Source organism: Phocoena sinus, chromosome 6, assembly GCF_008692025.1.
Source record: "Phocoena sinus isolate mPhoSin1 chromosome 6, mPhoSin1.pri, whole genome shotgun sequence".
NCBI lineage: Eukaryota > Metazoa > Chordata > Mammalia > Artiodactyla > Phocoenidae > Phocoena > Phocoena sinus.
In genome coordinates, this window is record NC_045768.1 from 100,730,720 (window position 1) to 100,751,490 (window position 20,771).

A 20,771-nucleotide genomic window follows, 5' to 3' on the forward strand; every position below is an offset into this window, starting at 1 on the left:
AAAGACTGAAAAATTTTCCCTGAAGATCAGGAACAAAACAAATATATTGGGCTTCCCCGGTGGCGCAGTGGTTAAGAATCTGCCTGCCAATGCAGGGGACACAGGTTTGAGCCCTGATCCGGGAAGATCCCACGTGCCGCGGAGCAACTAAGCCGTGAGCCACAACTACTGAGCCCGTGTGCCACAACTACTGAAGCCTGCTTGCCTAGATCCTGTGCTCCGCAACAAGAGAAGCCACCGCGATGAGAAGCCCACACACTGCAACGAAGAGTAGCCCCTGCTCGCCACAGCTAGAGAAAGCCCACGTGCAGCAACAAAGATCCAACGCAGCCAAAAAAAGATATAAATATTAAACAAACAAAAACAAATGTATTATCTTGCCAGAGATGCCATAGCAAAATATCACAGACTGGGTCGCTTAAAAAATAGAAATTTATTTTGTTATAGTTCTGGGGGTTGGAAGTTTAAGATCAAGGCGTCAGCAAAGGTGGTTTCTCCTGAGACCTCTTGGCTTGCAAATATTTATCTTTCCCACTGTGTCTTCACATGGTTTTTTCTCGGTGTGTGTGCAACCCTTGTGTTGCTTTGTGTGTTCAAATTTCCTCTTCTTACAGGATGTTAGTCATATTGGATTAGGGCCTATCCTAATGGTCTTATTTTATCTTAATCGCTTCTTTAAAGGATCTATCTCAAAATATAGTCACATTCTGAGGTACTGAATGTGGTTAGGGCTTTGATATATGAATTTTTGGAAAACACATTTCAGACCATGACGATAAGGATGCTCACTTTTACCACTACTATTCAACATACTCTTGGAAGTTCTAGCCAGAACAATTAAATGAAAAAAAAAGAAATAAAAGGAAAATTGAAAAGGAAGAAGGAAAATCATCTCTATGGTCAGATGACATAATTTTATATGTAGAAAACTCTAATGATTCAGAGTGAATTCGGCAAAGTTGCAGGATATGAGCTCAACACACAAAAATCAGTTTCATTTCTATACATTAAACAATCAAAACAGAAATTAGGAAAAAAAATCCATTTAGAATACCATCAGAAAGATGAAATACTGAGGAATTAACCTAACCAAGGAGGAGAAAGACTTGTACACTGAAAATTACAAAATGTTACTGAAAGAAATTAAAGAAGACACAAATTAATGGAAATAAATTCTGTGTTCATGGATTGGAAGCTTTAATGTTGTTAGGATGTCCATACTATCCAAAGTGATCTGTAGATTCAGTGCAATCCCTATCAAAATACCAATGACATTTTTCACAGAAATAGAAAAATCCATCCTAAAATGCATATGGAATCCCAAGGGACCCTGAATAACCAAAATGATACTGAAAAGAAGAATAAAGTTGGAGGATTCACAGCTCCTGATTTCAAATGTTAGTACAAAACTGGGGTAATCAAAACAAAGTGGAACTGGCATAAAGACAGATATATAGACCAGTGGAATAGAACAGAGAGCCCAGGAATAAACCCTTGCATATGTGGTGAGATGATTTTCCACAAGGGTGCCAAGACCATGGGGAAAGGACAGTCTTTTCAGTAAATGGTGCTGAAACAACTGGATAGCCACATGCAAAAGAATGATGTTGAACCCTTACCATCCACTAGACACACACATTAACTCAAAAAGGATTGAAGACCTAAATGTAAGAGCTAACACTATGAAACTGTTAGAAGAAAACATAGGGGAAAGCTTTATAATATTGGATTTGTCAATAATTTCTTGGATATGGCACCGAAAACACAGACAACATAGTAAAAAATAAGTACATTGGACTTCATCAAAATTAAAAACTTCTAGCATCAAAGAATTCTATCAAGACAGTGAAAAGACAACTGCAGAATGAGAGAAAATATTTGCAAATCATAGGTCTGATAAGGCTTAATACCAGAATACAGAAAGAACTCCTACAACTCAAAAACAGCAAAATAAACAATTAAAAACTGTGCAAAATACCTGATTAGATATTTCTCCAAAGAAGATATACAAATGGCCAATAAACACATGAGAAAATGCTCAACATCTCTAGTCATTAGCGAAATGCAAATCAAAACCACAATGAGATACCACTTCATACCCATATGTGTATGCTAAACACATACAGACACAGATACACGAACACACAGAGAAAATAACAAGTGTTAGAGAGCATGTGAAGAAATTGGAACCCTTGCACATTGCTGGTAGGAATGGGAAATGGTGTAGTCACTGTGGAAAACAGTTTAGTCGTTCCTTAAAAAGCTAAACATAGAACTACCTTATGATTCAGCAATTCTACTCCTGGACATATACACACAGGAATTTAAAGCAGGGACTGAAACAGATACTTGTATGCCAGTGTTCATTGCAGTCAAAAAGTGAAAACGACCCATGCATCAATCAACAGGTTAATAGATAAACAAAATGTGGTGTATACATATAATGAAATATTATTCAGCCATAAAAGGAAGGAGACTCTGACATATGATACAGTATGGTTGAACCCTGAAGACATTTTGCCAAGTGGAATAAGCCAGTGACAAAAAAGACAAATACCGTGGGATTCCACCGATACTAAGTACCTGGAGTTATCAAATTCATAGCAAAATGATAATTTCCAGGGGCTATGAGAATGGGGAGTTATTGCTTAATGGTTACAAATTTTCTTTTCTGTAATAAATGTTTTAGAAATACATAGTGGTGATGGTTGCACAACATTGTAAATTTAATTAATGCCACTGAATTGTACACTTCAAATGGTTAAAATGGTAAATTGTTTGTTACGTATATTTTAACACAAGTGTGTGCACACACATGCCTGTGCACATAAACACAAATCCAAGGACCTAGTGTTCTATAGAGCCCACTTTTGAAACACTGACCTAATCCATTTTCCTCACTGTATGGACAACGTAATCAGCCTGTGTAGACTGCTGTCCATCCTCCCAGTCAGCTATGCTCTCCCCACCCTAAGGCCTTTGCAGAAGCTATTCTCTTTGCAAGGAGTGCCATTCTCTCCTGCCCCGTGATCCATATGGCTAACTTTTGCTCACCCTTCAGGTGTTATTTAAACATTGCTTCCTTCGGGGAAACTTCTTGGGTATCCTCTCATATCTACATCCAGTGTCTGCAATACTTCCACCATGATGGTACTATCAGACCATTTTTATTTGCCATTTACGTGTGTTGGTCTGCTATTTTACGGGGGAGGGACCATATGTATCCTGTGAATTGCTGTGTCTAGCACCTAGCACGGTGCCTGGGAAACAGCAGATGCTCAATTACCACTTAAAGAAGGAAGAGAATAAGGGAGGGCGGGGTGGATATAGACTTCCTGAAGGCCCCACCTCCACCTCTATTAATCTGGGTCTCACTTGTGCACCAGGGCAGTTTCTCTCTTTTTTTTTTTTTTTTTTTTCTTTTTATGCGTTACGCGGGCCTCTCACTGTTGTGGCCTCTCCCGTTGCGGAGGACAGGCTCCGGACGCGCAGGCTCAGCGGCCATGGCTCACGGGCCCAGCCGCTCCGCGGCATGTGGGATCCTCCCAGACCGGGGCACGAACCCGTGTCCCCTGCATCGGCAGGCGGACTCCCAACCACTGCGCCACCAGGGAAGCCCCCCTGTTCCTTTCTTGATAGCAGTCATCACTATCTTCCTTCTACTCTAGTTCTCTGTGCATATATTTCATCCTGTGAGGGCCCCAATTATCTCTGCATTCCCCACAGTACTTTGCACATAGTAGATGCTGGAAATAAACAAGCACACACAGTTAAAAACAATACGTTGTAAACAGACTATTCTGACCTTTTGCTGTCCTTCATATTAGGAGAACAGGAAAGAACCCCACAGTCTCTCAAAATGCACTTGGACCATCTTTTAGCTATCAGATACTATCTGTTGCTTTTCATGCGCCTTTCACTTCAGATGACCAATTTGGAAATTGTCTTGGAACGTAAAAGTATCAAAATGTGGGCTTCTCTGGTGGTGCAGTGGTTAAGAATCTGCCTGCCAATGCAGGAGACATGGATTCGAGCCCTGCTCAGGGAAGATCCCACACGCCGCGGAGCAACTAAGCCCGTGCGCCACCACTACTGAGTCTGTGCTCTAGAGCCCACGAGCCACAACTACTGAGCCCGAGTGCCACAACTGCTGAAGCCCGCGCGCCTAGAGCCCCTGCTCTGCAACAAGAGAAGCCACCCAATGAGAAGCCTGCACACTGCAATGAAGAGTAGCCCCTGCTCGCTGCAACTAGAGAAAATCCTGTGCTCAGCAACAAAGACCCAAGGCAGGTAGAACAAACAAACAAAAGTATCAAAATGTATATCTTTTTCTTGTTATTTTAAGAATGCTTGCTTTTCCTTCCATCACATTTTGTATTAGCGATCTTTAACTTATCAAGCTGAAGATATAGGAGTTGTTGGTGGTGACAGTGGGCAGGGCCTGGGGGCAGTGGCAGGGAGAGCTCCAGAGCTGTATTTTCTAGCAGTTACATTTCCCAAGAGTGAGGGGACTAATGGAGTGTCCGTGAGAAAAACCCAGCCCTGGCTCTGCCCCAACCACTCCTCTTATCCAAGGGCCTGCTAGACCTCTGGCTGGAAGCTAGGGGCCTGGGCCACTTCATTCCAGGGACACAAGTTCTCCTTTCCAAGAGCCCCAGGCTGCTGGTCTCAGCAACTAACCATTGACCTAATAAGCTCATTTCTTTAGCCATATAGAGTACATATTAATGAATCACTTCATCCACAGAATGGAAGGTCCCAGATGTGCTATGAAATGGTGGCATCTTTCAGGTTCATTTGCTGCCATGGTACCCTTGGAAGGTTGAAAATTTTGTTTCTCCTCATGGAGGTGAGAAGTGAGCTTAGAGCCCACCAGAGCTGCGTATTTACCTGGCCCCCTCCTTTCGCAAATAGTTCCAATCTCCAATTCTTCCCACGTTTAAAGATGGGAGGAAATGGGGATCCTTCTTCCCATGGAAGAGGAAATCAGGACCCCACAAAGGAAGGAAACTTTCTGAGTCTGTTACTTACTTCCTCAGTAAGGCCTGAATGAACTAAATCAGTAATGCTAATCCCATTAGTAATGCTAGTTCCCAGTCCAGAACTCCGGGAGTGAGAAATGTACCAAAGAGTCCTTTCTAGGAGTTAGATAAATGTTGGATGCTCAGAGACAAGCATAGAAACTCCTTGAATAACAGCTTCAAATCATACAGAAATACCACCCTAAACATGCATTCCCTTAAGTTCTCCAGGCCACAGTTCTCATCCTTGAGGCCTCTCCCTTCTCTCTGTCTCTCTGTCGCTCTAGAAGGTCCTTATGGAAAGTCCCTACCTCACACCTCATACCCCACATAGGGGAGAAGAGCACTGTCACCTACTCAGAGCAGTGCGGGAGCTGTTGGGTGGTGATGGCTGCAGGGAAGCGAGCAATCCTGGCAGGTTTCTGGGCTGGAGAAGGTGGGGAGCAAGCTCCCTCCAGGATGCCCTAGAGTATGGGCCCTTAGGGCGATCAGGGTCTGGCGGTGTTCAGGGATTGGGAGTATAGGGAAGGCTCCTGGAGTAGCCAGCAGAGGAGGCAGTGGTTGGTCGTTGGGGAGGCAGTTGGAGAAAGTTCCAAGGAGTTCCAGGGAGGAGCTAATATGTAGGGTGGGAGAGAATAGGAAAAGAAGACTGGGTGGGCTTTCTGGCATTCCTCCTTCCAAGGACTCTACAGAAAACAGTGGAAATCACAGAGATGATTCTCTTACCTTTCAAGATACACTGTAAAGCTGGCAGAAGAGGCACTAGGGATGCACTAGGGATACACAAAGAGAAAGGTGCAGAGGGATGGAAGGAAACCATAGAGACCACAGTACCTGAGAGAGACAAACAGCATCTGACTGCTTAGAGCCAAAGGCTCAGGGACACGGACAGCAGAGAGGTGGGATTGGGACCCTTGCTTGGGGTGGAGCAAGGGCCCCTTCCACAGTGAGTGCAGCCTGGAACCGCAGAACAACAACACTGGTTCAAGGCCACAGTCTGCCAGGCCTGCCAACTCAGTGTCTGGCAGGTAATGTTCTACCAAAATGGGCAGTGAACGCTCCTGTAATGGGCAACTACATCCAGGCAATTCCCTGGCTTGAAGGACCTGGGTTTCCCGCTGTGTTTTAAATGACCACATCTGGGTCCACAGCCAGGGTTTCTTTCTGGAAAACTCCTCCCAGGAAATTCAAGGAGTCAGTGGAAACTTATACACCCCAGATGAATTAAGTTTGACTCTCTGAGGGTAAGGCGTAGGCATCGATATTTTTATCGATGCTACTCATGGGATTCTAGTGACCAGCCAGGTCAAAGAATCGCTGTATGGACTGGTGGCAGGCACTTGACAGATGCCGAAGGTACAAAGATGCACAAGATTCAGACCCTGATCTTCATGAACTCACAGCTGAGCAAGGAGGTTAATAAACATCAAAACAAACAGCAACAACAAAATTGACAACAGTGTGCTGAGTTCGGCCATAGAAACATGACTAGGTTAAAGAGGAAGATGTTAATCACGTGTTTTGTTTTAGGCATTTTGTGATGGTTTGACAGCTTGGGGGTCTTGGGGAGGGATGCCCCTCCCAGAGTTAGCTGATTCCTAGAGAGAGTGAATAACTCGCGTTGAAGCACATCTTTCACATACAAACTGACCAACCTCCAATCTATACCCCCAACCACCTCCTTTATCCAACTCTCACCCACCAAGCTAGTATTTTCCCTGCCCTAAATCACCCCAGGGCCAGGTACCAGACCACAAGAGACCACCTCATCCACAGAGTCTGCCAACGTTATTCCAACGACCTAGTCTAAGCTTGTTCAGCTGTTTAACCTGCCTCACCCCTTCCTTCCTATGGAAAGCACGATAAAGGCTCTGGACCATGCATTCCCCTTATGCGTTCTGCTTCCCGGTCAACCTTGGTGCTTCCCCAGGTGGTATGGTATGCTCCTTTCTCCTGGAAATTGTAAGTATATATTTGACACATAATATAGTTGGATAATATATTGAAAAAATATATATATCTTTAGAAAAATGATTCTGATTGCAAATATTCAAAAACACACTGGATTAATATTAACTTACCTCTGCTGAGCCTTTGCCAGCTGTTCTACATTTTCTCTGTGTGTTATCCCCTTTTATCCTCACAGGGACTTCATGAGGTATGGAGTGATAGCCCCATTTTTCAGACAAGGAAACTGAGGCACAGATAGCATGAGAACCTTGCCCAGGGTACACAGCTGGTAAATGGTGGGCTGGATTTGAAGCCAGCCATGCTGACTCTAGGCCTCTGCTCTTTCCCTCAACATGCTCTTAACCCACCCTTTCCAACCCTGAGAACTGGGATTTGGTGTTTCTGTCTGTTTGTCAGATGACCCCAGACAGCATGTGAGTAAGGCCGTGTTTGATTTCACTGACTTCATCCCTCTGCCAAACTTTGTGTTCCACTTTCAACGTCCCCACCAGGCTTCCAGGGGCCTCCCTGGTCTATCCTGTAGGAGAGGAAAGCAGTCTGATGGGAGGAAAGGCACCTTCCTGAAAGGCTGGCTGGGGGCCCAGCCCATCCACACACACAGCCTGTGTATTTTTTGACACATGTGAGAGGGACAGGCTTCTGAAATGAGGGGCTTTCGGGGGATATCCTGGTTGGCCAAGAAAGGAGCTCTGCTCCAGGGGGCCAACTCCAACCTCCCCTTCTCAGGAGGGGAAGACTCACTCCAGGCCCTACGCTCGTGTGTGAGAAATAACATCCTCCAACAATCAGGTTCCCCACCACCGCCTGCCTCCGGGACTCCTCTGGCTTACTCCCCACCTGTTCTGGTGACTCTCTTCTGCCCTGGGAATGTCCTCCTTTACCCTCTTCTCAAATCTGACCTCTCTTTAATGCCCACCTCATGGCTGTTTCCTGCTGCAAGTTTTCCTTGAGTGCTCCTCCAGACCTACATCACTTAAGCTGACATGTCTGTTTGACTTTCATCTGTACATGTCTGCCTTCTCAAGTAGGGTTCGTATTCCTTGAGCTACTATGTCTTTGCATTGGCAGGGGTCTTGGGAAAACTACCTTTTGAGGGGCTTGGGTTCCCCAGGGAAATGCCACTCAGTAATGAGACTTTCTTTGGTCGCCAGATTTTTTCCTAAATTAGTAGAGCCTGTGGTCCTTAGACTGTAAACAGTTGACACCACGGCTTCCCACAGGGGCCCTGGAAGTAGGTTTTCCTTGGTAGGACTGCCAGTTGGCCACATCCCCTGGAGCCCTCACAGATGATGGCCTCGAGAGCACAGGGTGGCAAGAAGGACACCAGCCCTACTCTACCAGCTGGGACCATGTGCCCCTGCCTGCAGCGGGAGAGATGGAAGTTCTCAGTACAGCCCCTCCTGGGGCTGGGACAGGAGGCAGCACTACAACTTGCTCTTTGACGTACTCAGATCCAAGTCACATCTCTCATATCCTCTTACTTCTTCATATCTGATCCCATCACATCTTTCTTTGTAGGGACCGAGGGGTGAGTTCCACCTTTGGAGTTAGGAAATACATTTCAACCAGACTGAAGAGACTTTTTTTACTTCTTGATTCATTGCATGTAGCACTGAGCCCAGCACTTGTGGGCACTCAGTGAATATTTGTTGAGGAATGCATGGGTGGATGGAAACTTCTAGAAAGCTCATATCTTCTGCCTTGTTGAGTCAGGCACCTTCATTCCAGATGCTCAGTGTTGATTCTACCACCATCTCAATGTTGGAAAGTTTCCTTATAATACTGATGAGACATATCAGAATATGTATCCTGGTTGGTTTTTTTCCCCTTGGCCACCCAGAACACTGTTATAAGCAAAAAACATGCCTCTGTACTCAGGTCTGTGCCCCTAAAGAAAGAGTCTAAACACTTGTGAATTGGATCCTATTGTAACTGCTCATGTGGGAAGAGCTTATATAAGTGAATAATTGCTACCTAACAATCGTTTATCTTTGGGTTTTCTTAAAGCTAGATGTCCTAGATATATGACTGCTAAAGGATAATTTTCAAAAAAGGGAAAATCATCACTCCCACACAGATACAAACATATGTTAAAAATTCTATCTAAATCATTATTAATGAGGGAATTGTTAAGGCCTTATAACCAGTTCAAGGGCAAGCCGAAGAATAGACACATTGATTGATCAGGAATATTGAAATGAACATGCAATGGGCAAGGGAAATCAAATGAGCCTCCATCACACAGAATTTACTTACATGTTTATAGACAAGAATTATTCAGCATTGCCTTTAGTTATCTACATCATTATCTACAGTTTATGGAGTTTTAAAATAGCTCAAGTCATGAAAGGGGCAGAATCTCAGAAAACCTACAAGAGTGTGCTCTAAGCAGTTTTCCATGGCAGACATTCAGTAACATTATTTGCTTATTCAAACTTCCTTACATGACAGAAGTGACATTTGAAGTCAATGGAGAAAGAGCAGACTCTCCAACAAGTGCTAACAGGATAACTGAATTTCCATATGTAAAAATAAAACTGGATTTTAACACCACAATTTACCCAGAACAAATTTCAGGTGGATTAAAAAATGAAATATTAAAATAGAAATTTTCGAGAAGAAAGATGAACTACAATTCTGCAGCCTGTGGAAGGAAAACCACATTCACAGAAAGATAGACAAAATGAAAAGGCAGAGGACTTTGTACCAGATGAAGGAACAAGATAAAACCCCAGAAAAACAACTAAATGAAGTGGAGATAGGCAACCTTTGAGAAAAAGAATGCAGAATAATGATAGTGAAGATGATCCAGGACCTTGGAAAAAGAATGGCGGCAAAGATCGAGAAGATGCAAGAAATGTTTAAAAAAGACCTAGAAGAATTAAAGAACAAACAAACAGAGATGAACAATACAATGACTGAAATGAAAAATACACTTGAAGGAATCAATAGCAGAATAACTGAGGCAGAAGAACAGATAAGTGACCTGGAAGACGGAAGGGTGGAATTCACTGCCATGGAACAGAATAAAGAAAAAACAATGAAAAGAAATGAAGACAGCTTAAGAGACCTCTGGGACAACATTAAATGCAACAACATTCGCATTATAGGGGTCCCAGAAGGAGAAGAGAGAGAGAAAGGACCCAAGAAAATGTTTGAAGAGATTATAGTCGAAAACTTCCCTAACATGGGAAAGGAAATAGCCACCGAAGTCCAGGAAGCGCAGAGTCCCAGCCAGGATAAACCCAAGGAGAAACACGCCAAGATACACAGTAATCAAATTGACAAAAATTAAAGACAAAGAAAAATTATTGAAAGCAACAAGGGAGATATGACAAATACCATACAAGGGAACTGCCATAAGATTAACAGCTGATTTCTCAGCAGAAACTCTACAAGCCAGAGGGAGTGGCATGATATATTTAAAGCAATGAAAGGGAAGAACCTACAACCAAGATTACTCTACCAAGCAAGGATCTCATTCAGATTTGACGGAGAATTCAAAAGCTTTGCAGACAGGCAAAAGCTAAGAGAATTCAGCACCACCAAACCAGCTCTACAAATGCTAAAGGAACTTCTCTAAGTGGGAAACACAAGAGAAGAAAAGGACCTACAAAAATAAACCCATAACAATTAGGAAAATGGTGATAGGAACATACATATCGATAATTACCTTAAATGGGAATGTATTAAATGCTCTAACCAAAAGACACAGGCTCGCTGAATGGATACAAAAACAAGACCTATATATATGTTGTCTACAAGAGACCCACTTCAGACCTAGGGACACATACAGACTGAAAGTGAAGGAATGGAAAAAGATATTCCATGCAAATGGAAATAAAAAGAAAGCTGGAGTAGCAATACTCATATCAGATAAAATAGACTTTAAAATAAAGACTGTTACAAGAGATAAGGAAGGCACTACATAATGATCAAAGGATCAATCCAAGAAGAAGATATAACAATTATAAATGTTTATGCACCCAACGTAGGAGCACCCCAATACATAAGGCAAGTGCTAACAACCATGAAAGGAGAAATCGACAGTAACCCAATAATAGTGGGGGACGTTAACACCTCACTTACACCAATGGACAGATCATCCAAAAGAAAATTAATAAGGAAACACAAGCTTTAAGTGACACAATAGACCAGATAGATTTCCTTGATATTTATAAGACATTCCATCCAAAAACAGCAGATTACACTTTCTTCTCAAGTGCGCATGGAACATTCTCTAGGATAGATCACATCTTGGGTCACAAATCAAGCCTCAGTAAATTTAAGAAAATTGAAATCGTATCAAAGCATCTTTTCTGACCACAACTCTATGAGATTAGAAATCAATTACAAGGAAAAAGCCTGTAAAAGACACAAACACATGGAAGCTAAATAATATGTTACTAGATAACCAAGAGATCACCAAAGAAATCAAAGAGGAAACCACAAAATACCTAGAGACAAATTACAACAAAAACACGATGATCCAAAACCTGTGGGACGCAGCAAAAGCAGTTCTAAGGGGGAAGTTTATAGCAATACAAGCCTACCTCAAATATCTCAAATAAACAGTCTAACGTTACACCTAAAGGAACTAGAGAAAGAAGAACAAATGAAACCCAAAGTTAGCAGAAGGAAAGAAATCATAAAGATTAGAGCAGAAATAAATGAAATGGAAACAAAGAAAACAATAGCAAAGATCAATAAAACTAAAAGCGGGTTCTTTGAGAAGATAAACCAAATTGATAAACCATTAGCCAGATTCATCAAGAAAAACAGGGAGAGGACTCAAATCAACAAAATTAGAAAAGAAAAAGGAGAAGTTACAACGGACACCGCAGAAATACAGAGCATCCTAAGAGACTACTACAAGCAACTCTATGCCAATAAAATGGACAACTTGGAAGCAATGGACAAATTCTTAGAAAGGTATAACCTTCCGAGGCTGAACCAGGAAGAAATAGAAAATATGAACAGACCAATCACAAGTAATGAAATTGAAAATGTGATTTAAAATCTTCCAACAGGGCTTCCCTGGTGGCGCAGTAGTTAAGAACTTGCCTGCCAATGAGGGGACACGGGTTTGAGCCCTGGTCTGGGAAGATTCCCACATGCTGTGGAGCAACTAAGCCCATGTGCCACAACTACTGAGCCTGCGCTCTATGGCCCGTGAGACACAACTGCTGAACCTGCGTGCCACAACTACTGAAGCCCGTGTGCCTAGAGCCCGTGCTCCGCAACAAGAGAAGCCACCGCCATGAGAAGCCCGTGCACGTCAATGGAGAGTAGCCCGCACTTGACCCAACTAAAGAAAGCCCGCATGCAGCAATGAAGACCCAATGCAGCCAAAAATAAAATAAATACATAAATGAATTTATTTTAAAAAAATCTTCCAACAAACAAAAGGCCAGGACCAGATGGCTTCACAGGTGAATTCTATCAAACATTTAGAGAAGAGCTAACACCCATCCTTCTCAAACTCTTCCAAAAATTGCAGAGGAAAGAACACTCCCAAACTCATTCTATGAGGCCACCATCACCCTGATACCAAAACCAGACAAAGATACTACAAAAAAAGAAAATTACAGACCAATATCACTGATGAATATAGATGCAAAAATCCTCAACAAAATACTAGCAAACGAAATCCAACAACACATTAAAAGGATCATACACCATCACCAAGTGGGATTTATCCCAGGGATGCAAGGATTCTTCAATATACGCAAATCAATCAGTGTGACACACCATATTAACAAACTGAAGAATAAAAACCATGTGAGCATCTCAATAGGTGCAGAAAAAGCTTTCGACAAAATTCAACACCATTTATGATAAAAACCCTCCAGAAAGTGGGTATGGAGAGAACCTACCTTAACATAATAAAGTCCATATACGACAAACCCACAGCAAACATCATTCTCAATGGTGAAAATCTGAAAGCATTTCCTCTAAGATCAGGAACAAGACAAGGATGTCCACTCTCACCACTATTATTCAACATAGTTTCGGAAGTCCCAGCCATGGCAATCAGAGAAGAAAAAGAAATGAAAGGAATCCAAATTGGAACAGAAGAAGTAAAACTGTCACTGTTTGCAGATGACATGATACTATACGTAGGAAATCCTAAAGATGCCACCAGAAAACTACTAGAGCTAATTAATGAATTTGGTAAAGCTGCAGGATACAAAATTAATGCACAGAACTGTCTTGCATTCCTATACACTAACAACAAAAGATCAGAAAGAGAAATTAAGGAAACAATACCATTTACCATTGCAACAAAAAGAATAAAGTACTTAGAAATAAGCCTACCTAAGGAGGTAAAAGACCTGTCTTCAGAAAAGTATAAAACGCTGATTAAAGACATCAAATATGACACAAACAGATGGAGAGATATACCATGTTCTCAGGTTAGTTATGGCTTTAAGACGAAGTAAAAAGCTTGGATGGGAAAAAAAAAAGTTAAAATATTTACAGGGGTTGCTTTTGGGTTATGAATGTGTATGTTTATAGAGTTAAAAAGTGGTTATTGCTAGGGGCAAGTGTTGTAGTTTTTAAATTTTATTTTATTTTATTTATTTTGGCTGTGTTGGGTCTTTGTTGCGGTGAGCGGGCTTTCTCTAGCTGTGGCGAGTGGGGGCTACTCTTCGTTGCTGTGCGCAGGCTTCTCACTGTGGTGGCTTCTCTTGTTGCAGAGCATGGGCTCTAGGCATGCGGGCTGCAATAGTTGTGGCACTTGGGCTCAGTAGTTGTGGCTCATGGGCTCTAGAGCGCAGCCTCAGTAGTTGTGGCGCATGGGCTTAGTTGCTCTGCAGCATGTGGGATCTTCCTGGACCAGGGCTCGAACCCATGTCCTCTGCACTGGCAGGCGGATTCTTAACCACTGTGCCACTAGGGAAGCCCAAGTGTTGTAGTTTTTTGTGTTTGCATCTTAATTTTTCTTTCCTTCAAAATGTTATAAAGTGAACATATGTTTTGCTGTGATAAATCCAGAAGATATTCAGTAAGTAGTTTGGGAGAGAGGAGAATAGATAGGTATATGTTGGAGAGAAGAGAGAGAAGAGATAAGAAGAATCTTCCTAAATGGTCACACTGTCCTTCATGGGGGTTGACATTCTCAGCCCTAATATGTACATCTGAAGATTTTATTCAAATGTGTAAAATCACATTATGATTCCACAAGATCCTTTTCTCTAAAATTCCCTTTAAAGGAGAAACACAATTCTTATCTAACAGACCTCACAACCTGCAGTAATAGTCATGTAAATGAAACTGAGCAGGACCCTGTGGGGCTCTCCCAGGTACAAATCCTTTCCACATTCCCTGTTTCTTTTTTTTTTTAACATTTCTTTTTCACCTTCCCTGTTTCCTGTTTGCAGAAAATTGGCTTCATTCACCTCTGAGACCTTCCCTAGGTACCAAAGGGCAGCTTCAAGCAGTTGCTAATCAGGGAAACGAAGGAATGCAGAAACAAAAAAGAAGCACTCAAGGAACAATAGTGCAGAGATAAAGCAGGGTCCTGGTTCCTCCTCAAGGAATATACATAACAATACCGTTAAGTCTTTTGCAGGAACTAAGGCCCCCACGCAGGTAGAGGATGGTAACTTCAGGCTGAGCCCAAGATTCCTGAACACTGCCCTGTCACCTCACCTTGAACCAATCAGAGAAAGTCTGCACAAAGTGGAAGATAATGAAGACTTTTATCCCCTCCCCAAATGATTCTCCCTTTAAAAACTTGCATGGTTGAGCAGAATCTTAGGAGTTGTTTGTTTGGGCTGTGCTTGCAGGATCTTAGTTCCCTCACCAGGGATCTAACCCATGCCCCCTGCAGTAGAAGCGTGGAGTCCTAATGGCTGGACCGCCAAGGAATTCCCAGGAGTTGGTTTTTGGACACAAGTCCACCTTCTCCCCAGGTTGCCACCTCCTGAATAAAACAACCTCTCCTTTCCAACCAACACTTGTCTTTCGAGTATTGGCTTTCGAGCAGTGAGCAGGCGAAACAGCTCAGTAACAAGGCAAGACAGACAAAAGTATGGCTTAAATAAGTAGAGTACAGACATGCAGGAGGAGTTGGGAAAGTCAGTGCTCTGCAGGGCATCACGACTGACTTCTAAGGGTTCTGTTCCAGCTTCCAAGACATACTGCCCTCTCTGCTTCCCTATGGAGGCCATGTGCTGACCTCCTAATCACAATTCTTCATTCCCCAAAGACTCTGAAACCCAGCTGACTGTCTTCTCTACTCAGGTCTTAACATCCTCTAAGTCAGTTCAGCATCCCAAGTCTGAGTGATGCAACATGATGGCTTCTTAGTTCCTTACTACCTCACCTCCTAAGAGCTTTGCATCCATTGTGTCTTTGCCACCCTCTCCCCAGGGCACACTGCTCCACTTCTGCTATCTGAAATCTCACATTCCTTTTCAGCCCCATCCTTCCAGCTCTCTCATTCATTGACCTCCTCCTGAAACTGTGCAACCCAGATCGGGACTTGAACCCAAGGTCTTTTAACTGAGATCACACACCTGGTCTCAGGACTTAATGAAGCTCAGGTTCTTGATGTCTTGTCACAGAAAGAATTCAGTGAGAGACAAAGTGATAGGTAAGAAGTGGATTTATTTAGAAACACTCCACAGACAGAGTGTGGGCCATCTCAGAAGGTGAGAAAGGCACCAGGGTTTCAGGTTGTCAGTTTTTATAAGGGTGGGCAATTTCATAGGCTAATCAGTAGGAGGAATATTCCAGCTATTTTGGGAAGGGGGGGAGATTTCCAAAAATTGAGCCATTGCCCACTCTTTGACCTTTAGGGTCAGTCTTGGAACCATCATGGAGCCTGTGGGTGTGTCATTTAGCATGCTGATGTGTTACAATGAGCTATACTGAGGCTCAAGATCTAGTGGAAGTCGGCTTGTCTGACTTGTCCGCCATCTTGTACTTATTTGGTTCTAATCACTTTATGTTGTATCCTTGGGCCATGTCATTGTTTTAAAGGTTGTGCCCTGCCCCCTTCCCCCCTGTTTCACTCCCACTAAAACTGTTTCTCAACCTCATGAAACTCATCAGTCCCATAGACTGATTTTACAGGAAAACAAGCAAACAAAACCCCAAAAAACAAAAACAGAAGCTATGAGACAAGGACTACCTGAATTCCTCTACTTTCCTCCCAACATAATGGGAAAGGTGTCCCTCCCTAGGTCAAAGACTTATCCCTCTTACTATATTTTAATCCTCCCCCCTTCCTCCTCACTCAGCCCGTCAGTTGTTCCTTTCCTGTATCTTTAATCCCTCTCCTTCAACTTGATTCTTCCTACCAGCACTTAAGTATACTTATGCCTATTCCATCTTTTTTGTTTTTATAAATTTATTTATTTTTATTTATTTATTTTTGGCTGTGTTGGGTCTTCATTGCTGCACGCGGGCTCTCTCTAGTTGCGGCGAGTGGGGGTTACTCTTCATCGCGGTGCGTGGGCTTCTCATTGCGGTGGCCTCTCCTGTTGCAGAGCACAGGCTCTAGGCACGCAGGTTTCAGTAGCTGCAGCACACGGGCTCAGTAGTTGCACGTGGGCTCTAGAGTGCAGGCTCAGTAGTTGTGGTGCACGGGCTTAGTTTCTCTGTGGCATGAGGGATCTTCCCGGACCAGGGATCTAAACCATGTTCCCTGCATTGGCAGGTAGATTCTCAACCATTGTACCACCAGGGAAGCCCCTCTTCCATCTTTAAAAGATCCCTCTGTAGTGGATGCTGTGATACATAATCCGGATGCCCCTTTCTGCACAGAGACATTCATTCTTCCAGCTGCCAGGAGTGTTGGCTGCTGACAGCTTGCAGCTCAAGGCCCCTCCGGGAATTGCCACAGGGAGCTGCCTTGCCCAAGGTGACACCCATTCTCCAGGGCAGGCCACAGCCTATGGCTGGTAGGTGCTGGGGCATTTTAAGGGTACTTGGGATTTGTTTTCAGCAGGTATAGTAAGACATGCAGGCATGGAGATGACTGTCATGAAGGAATAGGTTTATACTCATAGATCCCTAGAAACAGGAGACATGGCACACCATGCAGGGCCACATGGGGAAGCACCAGAGTTGGTCAGGAGGCAGAGGGAGAGAGGGGAAAATAGGGGGAAATGTGAGAACCTTTATTATGGTTTCCATGAGGAAGGTAAGGTGAGACAATGTACATGTACACAGGTTTAGGATTGGTCAGTTTGGATACTTTCATGGGCTCTAGGGTATATGGATGGCTCTGGTGTCTGATCCTGAGATGATTAGGGCAGGTGGATAGAGGCCCAGGTGTAAGATCTTGATAAAGGAGATGGTTGTGGGGTATGGACCCTGGATTGTCTGATTTGCATAGGAACGTCATGCGCACAGAGGAGTCATTTTCTATCTCTAGAATTAGCTAGTCCCGGGAGGGGCAGTCTCTCCAGAATCAGCAAGGCTCCAGATGTCAAAACAACAGAAAATACAGAAAATAAAATGACATGATTAATACATGAGGTAAAATGCCAAGCCCCCTTAACTTGATTCTGGGACATCTAGGAAGGGCCATCCTAGCTCCACAGCTCCCGGAGGGCTCTGCCAATACCTGGATCGCTGCATCACAGTTCAACACTCCCTCTGCTCCCTCACTCAGCCCCCACCCTCTGGAGTACTCCCCAAGAAACTTCCTGCCTGCAGACCTCCATCTCATCATCTGTTTTCCAGGGAACTGACTTAAGACACTCTCTAAGCCCCACTAACCCTCATCCATTGCTCTCCTTTCTTCACAGCCAAACTTCCTGAAAGAGCAACCTCTCCTCATTGTCTCCACTTGCACAAATCAACTTGCACAGCTTTTGCTCCGCTGTTCTCAAACTTCAGCATGACTCAGAATCGTGTGGAGGGCTTGTTAAACCACAGATCGCAGACCTCCAGCTCTGAGTTCCTGATTTTGTAGATCTGAGGCAAGACCCAACAAGCCACTTTCCTAATTTGCTCCCACGTTAGAGAACCCCTGCTTTCACGGTCCCCTATTCTGTCAGGACGAAGTCCAAGCTTCCTCCCAGGGCCCTTCACAGTGTGGCCTCTGTTTCCCCATTAGCCTTGTCTCCCTTTGTGTGTTTCTGGGGTTTTTGTTTTTGTTTTTCTTTTGGCCTCGCTGTGCAACTTGCAGGATCTTAGCTCCCTGACCAGGGATCGAACCTGAGGCCCCTGCAGTGGAAGTGCAGAGTCTTAACCATTGGACCACCAGGGAAGTGCCCCCTCATGCGTTTCTGAATTTGCCTTCCTGTGACTCTGCAGTAGTTGTGGTTTCTCATGGAGATAGGCTCTCCTCTTGCCTCTGGGCCTTTGCACATATTTTATTTGTACCTTGACACTCCTCACGTCTTTCCCCTGCCTGGGTAGCCCCTTTTCAATTTCTTATTGATAGGGACAGTAAAGGGACAAAGTAGGTAATTAAATAGTTAATCCCATTAGGGAATTGTAAGCAAAGAAAAAGGATGGGAGACTCCAGTAAGTTAATTATCACTCAAGAAAGCAGGTTCACCTAACCACAGAACCAAGCAGGCTTGCTTAGCAACAAAACCCATGCAGCAGAAGCATGAGATATGCCCCCAAACAATAAAACAATGGTGGCGTGAGATTCACATCCTGCCCAGTGAGCTCAGTAAGTTAATGACCCCTAGGACATGCTCTCTGCGCGCATTAAAAAACAATAATTTATGGAAAGGTGACATCTCAAAGTGAAAGACCCTCATTGTACTGAAACCTAAAATAATTTTTCCACAGTGCCATGACAGTCGTGGCTTGACCATGTAGGGACAAGAAAACTCCCCTGCCCAATCTGGAGGAGGAGCTGATGATGGAAGCATGACGTCTACTCAAGAATGAGGAGGAAGGTGGTCTTTTCCCCCTCCCCACTTTTCCTCTGATTATAAAACTCTAGCCCACTAAGTTCTCGGGGCACGGCACCCTCTCGCCCACCCATTTGTAAGCCTCACGAGCATCCTATTCTAATACATCACTTTTTTTTTTGGACTAAAGGTACAATTTGTTGAATTTGTTGTTTTTATAAGTTCTCTTTTTGCAACTTAGCACAGTAGGTGAACCTAATACCTTATAACATGTGGCCCAATTTGGTTATTTTGGGTTTTTTTAATAAACGTCTTTATTGGAGTACAACTGCTTTACAATGGTGTGTTCGTTTCTGCTGTGTAACAAAGTGAATCAGCTATATGTATACATATATCCCCATATCTCCTCCCTCTTGCGTCTCCCTCCCATTAATAAATCACTTCTTATCTATCACTTTGCCTCTCTCTGAATTCTTTCCTTGCTGAGCCATAAAGGACCGGAGCGCCTTGGAGCCCCCCGAGATGCCACCTAGTGGTTCCCCTGTCTCTTCTCAAGTCACTTCTTCAGGAAGTCTTGACCCTCTCCCTGCCTGCTGTCACAGGCAGCCCTCACTAAGCCATCAGAGTGAGTGGGGAAATGAACAATGGGGGAGACAATTAGAGAGCTCTCTACTCATAGAGACCCCTCCTCCTGGCTGAGGCCAAATGGCAAAAGAAGAGGCCCTGATGGGGTGAGCTGGGTCCACTGGCAGCTCCTGGAGACAAAGGGGAAGAGGCTGCGTCTGCAGGACGAGGGGCACTTCCTCTGGCTCCAAGCCTATGACAGCACGTGCCCCCTTGGGCTAGTACTCTTGTCCTGCTCTCCTCAGCCCCTGCAGCCCCCCACCTCTCTCTGTCCCTCCCAAACCTCTCCGCTTGGGCCAGATGAGACCCACATCTTGCACCAGCTCACCCAGGGGAGTCACCTCCCCACCCCTGGTGGGAGTCTTGTGATCGCTTTGGTATGCGTGACAAGCTTCCCAGAGTGATGCTTTGCGGGGTGACCTTGCCGTCCAGGAGAGCCCCTGTCGAGTTTGCGGATGTACAGCTGGGCTGCTTTCTGGGCCTGAGGGCGTGGGAGGGAGGGGAGGCAGGGGCAGGGGCAGACTGCTTTTTCTCCATAGATATTTGGCCCCAATTTTCAAGCCCAGGTTACATAAGACCTGCGGAGAACTAGCTCCCCTGTCACCCACACCTTTCCCTTTCTGTGGAGCATTTCACAAGTGCAGCTGCTTCTCAGAGAAGGTCTATTTTGGGAGCTGTTTCCATTTGACCTATATTAAGCACAGTCACAAGGCAGAGGCAAGTCGCGGGGTGCAGGGTGGCCTGCTTGCTCTTTGTGCTTTTTTAGTGTCACGGGTGAGGGAAGCAGACAAGCTGATGCCCATAGTTTGGGAGCTGAGACTCAAGTGGCTCATGGGCCTCCCCAGGGCAGCAAGCTACAGAAGGCTGTAGACTCGGACAGCCTACCTGTAACTAGTGCAGGCCCAAGCCGCCATCCCACTTCACAATTCTGATTTGCCTCCCCCTGAGGCCCTGCTGACAGAGAATACCTGAGTCACCTCAGCACTGGTCAGGGAGGAATTTAGGTTCCCTACAGGCCTAGAATCTACCAGGCCGGGCCAGGATGAGTCCCAGCCTGGGCCTGTGAAATGCAGTTAGTAGAGTTTTCATTGGCCATCAAGTGCCTCCATGGGGAATTCTCTTTCCTGAGTTAATGATTAAATCACATGACCAGCAGGGGGAGAGAAAGGGTTGCTGGGAGCCACTGGCCCAGGTACTGAGCACAAACAAGTATTACTCAGAGTTCCCACCACTTTGAGGGCCCATGGACAAAATGACAAGAGAAGTGATTCACCCACTAAGCACCCCATTTGCCCCTTTTCAATGGGGGTATTTCTTGGATCAC

At 44.3% G+C, this 20,771-nt stretch overlaps 1 protein-coding gene and 1 non-coding gene across 5 annotated transcripts in view; both read right to left on the reverse strand.

Moving 5' to 3' along the window:
- PEBP4 (phosphatidylethanolamine binding protein 4) overlaps positions 1-20,771 on the reverse strand; it is a 257,885-nt gene that overhangs the window by 225,282 nt on the left and 11,832 nt on the right. The window contains exon 1 of one of the 4 annotated variants that reach the window (XM_032634901.1): positions 5,379-5,614. The exons of the other annotated variants lie outside the window; for them this stretch is intronic. The gene's annotated coding sequence lies outside the window, so the exon portion shown is untranslated. Of the gene's footprint in view, positions 1-5,378; positions 5,615-20,771 lie in introns of those variants that run through there. 4 annotated transcript variants of the gene reach the window in all.
- On the reverse strand, positions 18,150-18,222 carry TRNAG-UCC. Its single transcript has one exon. It is a non-coding gene; the product is annotated as a tRNA-Gly (tRNA).